Source organism: Oxyura jamaicensis, chromosome Z, assembly GCF_011077185.1.
Source record: "Oxyura jamaicensis isolate SHBP4307 breed ruddy duck chromosome Z, BPBGC_Ojam_1.0, whole genome shotgun sequence".
NCBI lineage: Eukaryota > Metazoa > Chordata > Aves > Anseriformes > Anatidae > Oxyura > Oxyura jamaicensis.
This window is the reverse complement of record NC_048926.1, coordinates 47375461-47383148: the sequence shown is the minus strand read 5'-3', so window position 1 is coordinate 47383148 and position 7688 is coordinate 47375461. Positions and strand designations below refer to the sequence as shown.

Below are 7688 nucleotides of genomic sequence, written 5' to 3'. Positions count from 1 at the left end.
AGAAAAGAATAAAGAAAAGAAAAAGGAGATATTTTGAATGCAATCAATTTCCTGAAACTGTGGCCTGAGAAGTGAAATTTGCTTTGGATCAGTTTCCCTATGGATAAGAAAGTCACAGAATAATATCCAGAATAAAATGGTTAAAATCAGCACCTTGACTGAATTATATTTATAGGGATTGATCAGGGATAGGAAGGACAGACTTAACAAAGAACACAAGGTCAGTTATACTTGTATAACAGTTGAATGTTCCTTGTCTCTAATTAATCTCTTTAAAGGAAAGGGCAATGAGAGTGTGCATTAAAAGAGCATGAAATGCCTTGAAAGACAGAGGGCTGCAACATACCATAAAGAAAACTCATGGAGCTGAGCTGAAGTATAGACAGAAATAATTAAGTTTTTGTTTCTTTTCACTGGCCTTTAAAGCTCTTGGAACTGTTGTCTGTTTTTGGATTGTGTAAGTACACTTCTTATTTTTCACTGCATCCCAAGTTGGTGTTAATGCTGCTTTCCAAGGGATAAATACCATTATTTTAATATTATTCTATTAAATAAATAATATAAATAATATAAAATATTATTTTAATAAATATGACCCTTGTTTTTTAAAAATGGATCCCTGGTCTACCTGAATGCTGCCCAGTGCTTCTAATGGCTTTTAAACATAAAATGAAATGCAGCATTCCTCCGTTGAGCTGTATGGGAGCTGGCAATGGAGACACCTGTGTGCTATTGTGCTAGTTTTTGGGTGACTAGCATGAGCCAGGAACACCCTGACAGAGTGCTTCCCAGAACAGGGCACTGGAAAGGGTGGCCAAACCCAAGGGCTCTCATTTAAATAAGACCCTGCTTCCCCATCTGGTCTCATGGACTGAGAGTAAATGTTCAATATTTTGCCTGAGTTAGTGGGAATGGATGTGAGTGAGCCCTCTTAATCTTCCCAGAAATCCATCACAAGAAAGAAAAGAAATATGTAGAATTTTGTAATTAATTCAAACAAGTCCTCATTCAATGGGTTGGGAAAGTTGAATGGTTTAAGAAAACTTTTTAGAGTGCCTTCATTTAAATAACACCTCATTTGCTATCTTAACGTTTACAAATATTTGCTTTGGGGGATGGTCACCAAGGTCGGGTTTCTTCTATTGCACACTAACAAACTGAGATGCTTTTAATACTCATTAAATTCCCATACAGAGAGTAACAGTGCAATTAGAAAGTCATGTCAAAATGTTGCTGACTTTTCTTATTTCCTGTGGATTTTTTTTCAGTGGGAAAATGTCTTTCTCACAGTGTTTTAAGACTATTAACTGCTCTTGTTGTGGAGGGAAGAACTTATTATATGTAGTTGGTTTTTATTCTCCTGTTGTATACTTATCATTTCTTAATGTTTATGTTGCAGTAATGCCCAAAGACTCCAAGCAAACCAAGGATGCTGCTGTGTAAGGAAAAAAAAAGTGGGGCTGAAAGGCTGATGAACTCGTTTTTATTTGCTCTTTTTCATCTTATGCTAAAATAGGTCCTTTTGAGCTCAGCTTCAGTGTTACTGATAAACGCAGGCAGTCAGGAGAACTTGTAGGCAAAGGCCTGCAAGTTACAATGACCTCCATTATGCATAGTCCGTCAGCTGTGGGACAGTCCACAAAGACCAAAAATAATTGGAGAAATAGAATTTCCTGTAGATCTATATCTAATATATGCCCAGATATTATAATGACTATACAATGAGCATGTACCTAGGAGGCAAAATAAACTGACAGAGGTATTTAAATGCATGATACTGTTTTATTTATTTATTTATTTATTTATTGGTCAGTTAAAACTCTGCCACGTTACATTGGACTCCATTTTGCAGTTAGGCAGAGGTCACAGAAATTACACTAGTGCAACAGAGCAGGGTGTGGTTCTCATACCGTAGGAGAAATTCTTGGAAATGTAGAACAGTACTATATACAACTTGTGCCAGGGAGGTTTAGGTTGGATATTAGGAAGACTTTATTCATGGAGAGGGTGCAACAGGCTGCCCAGGGAAGTGGTGGAGTTCCCATCCCTGGAGGTATTTAGAAGAACCGTTGACATTGTGCTAAGGGATAAGGTTTAGTGATGGGACTCAGTAGGTCAGGTTGATAGTTGGACTTGGTGATCTTGAAGGTCTTTACCAACCTAGATGATTCTATGGTTCTAGAAGAAAAAGGAAGAACTTAAAAAGGCTGCGCATCTGAAATTTATCATGGCCTTGCTGTCTTTTAACATGTGGCTTGCTGTGCCATCTGAATTTTTTCACTTCTCAGGGGAACATGCGGGTGGACCCATGCACAAAAGTTATGCTGCTGTGTAAGAGATTAAAATGGCCTCACAACCAGCAATGGAGAGCACCACTGTAATGCCTCAAAGTAAAGACGAGAGGAAATTGCTCTCTGTGCAGACCCTGACTAAAACAAGAAGTTGCTAGCTTCCTTTTGCTTAGAAAACATCAGAGAGCAGCTGAACTCCCTTAAATAGCGATTATAGGCGGTCAGTGGAAGACTTACGGAACCGGAAGCTTTATTTAAATCAGCAAAGGAACAAAGTACTGGAGTGCTGGATCAGAATGTATCAAAAAAGATAGAAGTGGAGAATAACATGCTCACCAAGTAGTGCTCAGCTGGAAAGTGTTTACACAGCTCAGGAACACTATCTGTATCTTCAAAGATATCATAATCCTGTATCCCTTTTAGACAGCCAGGTTGCTTGGCTTGGAAGAAAGGAGGCTCAGGGGAGACCTTATTGTGCTTTACAATTACCTTAAAGGAGGCTATAGCAAGGAGGGAGTCAGTTTCTTCTCCAAAGTACCACGTGATAAGACAAGAGGAAATGGTTTTATGTTGTACCAGGAGAGATTTAGGGTGGATATTTGGAAAAATTTCTTCACTGAAGGGGTTGTGAAGTATTGGAATGGGCTGCCCACAGAAGTATTTGAGGCACCATCCCTGGAGGTCATCAAAAAACCTGTGGATGTAGTGCTTAGTGACATGGTTTAACGGTGGACTGGGCAGTGCTAGGTTAAGGGTTGGACAAGATGACCTTAGAGGTCTTTTCCAACCTAAATGATTCTGTGATTCTATGAAAAGCCAGAATCAAATCTGAGGGATCACTATTAAAAGACTAGCTCAACCTCTCACCCAGACGCTTGGGAAAGTTAAACTAAACTACTTGCTGCCTAGGTAATTAATTTTCCCTATTTACAAAGAAGAATTAATTGCCCTGCCAAAGAGTATTTTACTAACAATTATGAGGCCAAGGCAGTGGAAAAATGAAGTGAATGCAATAACAGTTAATTATTCCTCTCCTGTGGTACAGCTGTAGCCACACCTGGTCCTGCTCTCCTCTCTGTGCATACAGAAATACCCCTGCTTGGTGCCACTGGCCCTGGCACGAGAACCTGCAAGCCCAGCTGCCCCACAAGCTATCCTACATGCCACCAGTCTCTTATTACAGCCACCTAAGCTGCTTGGCTCAGTTGCTTTAGCAGGGTCTTTGTCTAGCTACCTCTGCTCTTCAACAAAACTCCCCATAGCACTGAGTCACTTTCTCTTTACAACCCTCTAAAAACTCCTCAGTGGATTTTTTCCTTCTTTTTATTCTTTACTTTTCTTTCAGGTTTTAGTCTGAGGTCTCAAAGCAAGGGGCTCTTCCCCAGGAAAGGGAATGGCTTACGTGGGGCAGACCTGTGCACCTTCTAGTGGCCCAACTTTCCAACCACGGCTGCATTTAATCTCCCCTCCACTCCAAGATGTGCCTCCTTGTTTTTTCTTCACTAGAAGTGCCTCCTGGCCTCGTGCATTAGCTTTGGTAAAGTAAACAAGTCTGGGAGCTGGCCACTGGTTCCTTTGGCTCCTTTCAGTCATCTCACTGTCTGCCAGGTGTTGACAGAGAGGTCCTCTTTCCTGCAGGGCAAGTTGGTGGGGAAGGGGAGACGGGAGGGAAAGAGCTCTTCTCTGTGAGCTCTACATAGACATTTTTTGCTGAAGCTTTAGAGAGTCTGCATTTTTTTTTTTTTTTGACAAATAATTAAATATTTCTTCTGAAAGCAGCCCATTTGCTTGTGAATATTATTGTGATTCAGAGCAGAAAGTCATGTGAGCTGAGATTCACAAGTGGAGATAAGGAGAGCTCAGACAAAACATCTGTGCATGGCCTGAAGTAGCACAGAATTCCGTCCAGTCATTTCGCCTCAGATTAAATCTACACAAAACAAACTTTACAAACATGCATGCAACCACAATATTACTACCAGCTTGGCTACAAAAGGCTTCTACTCCTTGGAGTATTAGCAGAGGAAGTTTCTGTGGGATCAGCAGCTGAGGTTGCTGGGACTGTGAAGTACAGGGAAATCATAGGTGGTGTTTGGGGGAAATTCAGCAGTATGTCCCAGCTTTCAAAAGAAAACAGAAAATGGGGACCACCAGGTTTGCTGCTCCTCACAGAGCCTGGGAGAGTTGGACTTTGTTTAAATATAAAAACATGGGAAATTTAGAAAGGCACTGGTTTGGCTGGAGTGGCTAAACCCAAAGCCCCATTACGCTGAACCACAAAAGACTGGGATGCCAGTTATTTTATGGCAGCCCCAGGCACATCAGATGCTGTATCTCTCTTCACTGTAGTGGTGCCACAATAGTTCAAAGGTTGTCTGAGTTTTCCTTGTAGTCAGTGGAGCAGCAGCATAGTAAATATATGGATATTTATTTAAGTCTTGGCTTTCTCAGCCATGGCTTAGCTATAGCACTGGCAAAAACAAGTAATTGGAGCCATCAGTTAAAAGCATGTGGTTTATTTATGTCAGTTCAATTATCGAGAGACTTGGGACAGGAAGGTTAAAAAGTCCAGGCTGAAGTTTCCTAAAAAGCCAGGAACACAGGAACACCCAACCCTATTTTAAGATAAAGGGGTAAAGGCTGTCTGGAGAAGAGAGGTTCTTTTCAAGTTGTTGACGTATTAGAAGCTGCTGTGCCGCAGAGAGATAACTGCAGTGCAGTGACTTCTCTACGTGTATTTACCCCAACACCATCGGGCAGTCTGTTCCTGTCATAGCCTCCATGAAGCATAAACTTGGGGGCAATTTAACTATAACAGCCTTTGCAAATGTACTGAAATGCCCACTGCTAATGATCTTTTGTTTTGTTTTGTTTGTTTTGTTTTGTAAAAGTCTCAGCACTGTCAGTCAGGTTATTTTAGGGTCTTTTTAGATCTGTATTTTAAGAACAATCAGAATTTTAACCCATTTGTTTACTTTGTATCCAAGTGTGTACGTGGACTATTCAAAGATGGCAGAAAAATAAAAGCAGCATAACATTTATTATGCTTTTTAAAAAACCACAAACTTTAAGGCTAATCCGTGGGTTATTATGGCATGACTCATTATTTCTGTGTGTCTGGGAACAGCTATAACACAAGCTGATTTACTGCTTTCTATGAATCTGTGTATTGGCACTAGACTATATCCAGACCAGCTGGGTAACATCATGGTGGGGGTAGCGCAAACACGACTGTACCATTCTGCTGGCATGTGCTGCTATCCTCACTGTGATCCCTGGACTAGAGAGGCTCTGCTGATACATTTATCATGGGGCATGAAATAAAAATAAAAGGGAGGGCAATCTCCAATTTAACGGACCCTCTTGGAGGGAGGATCTGGGTAAAGTGCACCCTTGGCTGTATGTGTGCAACTCAGATGCCACTTGCTCAAAACCTCCATGGCAGCAGGGACAGCCTCCTTTCCTTGCCATAGAGCATTTCTGCCTGGGCAGGGCCAGCTGGGTCATCAGCTTCCAAGGGGCAAGAGCTGTGTTCTTCTGTTTGGTGGCTCCTTCCTTCCCTCCACGCTGGCTCCTGTGCCCAGCTTGGCGTGACTCACATCTGGCCAGCTGGTGTCTCTGTCAGGATTCAGGTCTTCCTCTCAGGAAAGCTGCACCAAAAGAGTGGCTGGGCACAGGAGTCACACACCCATTGTGCCCTGCCTACGCATCCCTGTGGCACCAGCCTGCTCCTCTCCTGCTCTAAACAGTAAAGCATGTCTTTTTTCTCTGGGTAAAAAGTCACTGCTTAAACATTAGCTACTGTCCCTTGGAAGCTGTTTCAGCCAAAAAAAAAAAAAAAAAAAAAAAAAAAACCTCCATAAATAGTAACATCTGCTGGTCCCGAGAGCCAGGTCTTTCCTTGCAGCAGACACCGCCTGTTGGTCCCCAGAGGAGAGGGTTGAGAGTCTCGTAGTGCCCTGGTGCAAGAAGCATGCCACACTGCCCCCTTTGCCCCGGGGTCTGGGGGGTCTTGTACTGAAATGCCTGGAGTTTGGTTGCCCAAGATGAAGTGAGCTGAAGATAAAGCTGTTGTAGAGTGCAATGCTTCATGCAGTCTTGCTGCTGCCTGCCCTGGCTGTGAGTGTCCTCTGCATGCATGGCCTGTGTCCGCCCTGGGGCTGCACATTGGTGCAAGAAGCACAGCCTGTGGCTGGCCTTGTGCCCTTTGAGTGACACCAGACTTGCCTTTAGAAGCTGCAGCATGGCAAAATGTCCACTGGTTTTCAGGGCTGTGGAAGAAAATAACACAGGATTGTGAAATGCATTTTGCCAGTAGGGACCAAGTTATAATATAGGTGTGTCAATAATTCTTGAAAGACTCATTTCATCTCTCCCTTATGTGTTTAGACCAAAAATACTGTTCAGTGGATGGGGATCCAGTACACGCGGATCAAGTGCCATAACAGATAGTCCTATGGTGTAAATATGAGGGGCGATGACAATTCCTAAAGTAAATGTGCAATTTCACCAAGCAGGTGGTGGAGAGAGACAAAGACATTTGCAGACCTCTACTGCCTGTTTATACCAACAAGACATACGAAAAGCTGATATCCCCTGGGTATTATATGTGGCCTTATGTAAGTAGAAAGCGGGTCCCCTGGATCCCCCTGCAGCAGGCCCTAGTTATGGCAGAGCCTCAACTTCTTCAGCAACTGGTATTTTCTGCTTTGAGCAGGCTACTAATTGTCCAACATGGCCACTAACATGATATATTTCAGCTGTCTCCTGAAAGAGTACTGGCATTCTCTTCTGCCGAAAACGAGAAATCAAAAGGCTGGTGCAATGAACCTTGCAATGAATCCACTTCAGTGGGATTTGAGAAAAGATGCAGGGTAATTTCTCAGGGAAAGAATCTGAGCTGAGCTATCTTCAGTGTCACCACCAGTGTTTCTTGAAGTGTGTCCTAATATCCCTGTGAGTTATAGCTGTGGTTTGGGCACTGGGCTGGTGTTTGCACAGTGGGGTGTCCCACAGACACCCTCTGACCTCTGCTGGTGGCAGTCTTGGGTGATGGTGGTTACTGCAACCTCAGGTTTGTGGATCCTACAACACAGATTTGTGACCATGGATGGATTCAACAAAAAAGGTCTCAAGAAAGCATCTCTTTAAGTTTGGCTGGAAGCTCAGCTTCAGCAAATCTTCTCATGGATGACTCAGAGTCCAAGAAAGGTGCTCAGTAGCCAGTTTTTACGATTTTCCATCAACACTGCATTTGTGCTGTCTTATGCAAAGTTAATTTTATTATTAATTCTCCCTTATAAGGCCTTTCTGAAAGCTTGATACACCTTCCCTTATACAGCAAATAAGGGACAATACCTGAAGTCAAGGGACGTTTTTCCTTAGTGCTAACACAGA

General features: G+C 42.7%; 1 long non-coding RNA gene across 1 annotated transcript in view; it reads left to right on the top strand.

Moving 5' to 3' along the window:
- The window catches only part of LOC118155815, a 22053-nt gene extending 18091 nt beyond the window's left edge, over positions 1-3962 (top strand). Inside the window, exon 4 of the long non-coding RNA XR_004746028.1 lies at positions 3637-3962. This is a non-coding gene — a long non-coding RNA (uncharacterized LOC118155815). The remainder of the gene's footprint in view (positions 1-3636) is intronic.
- Positions 3963-7688: the final 3726 nt, after the last annotated feature.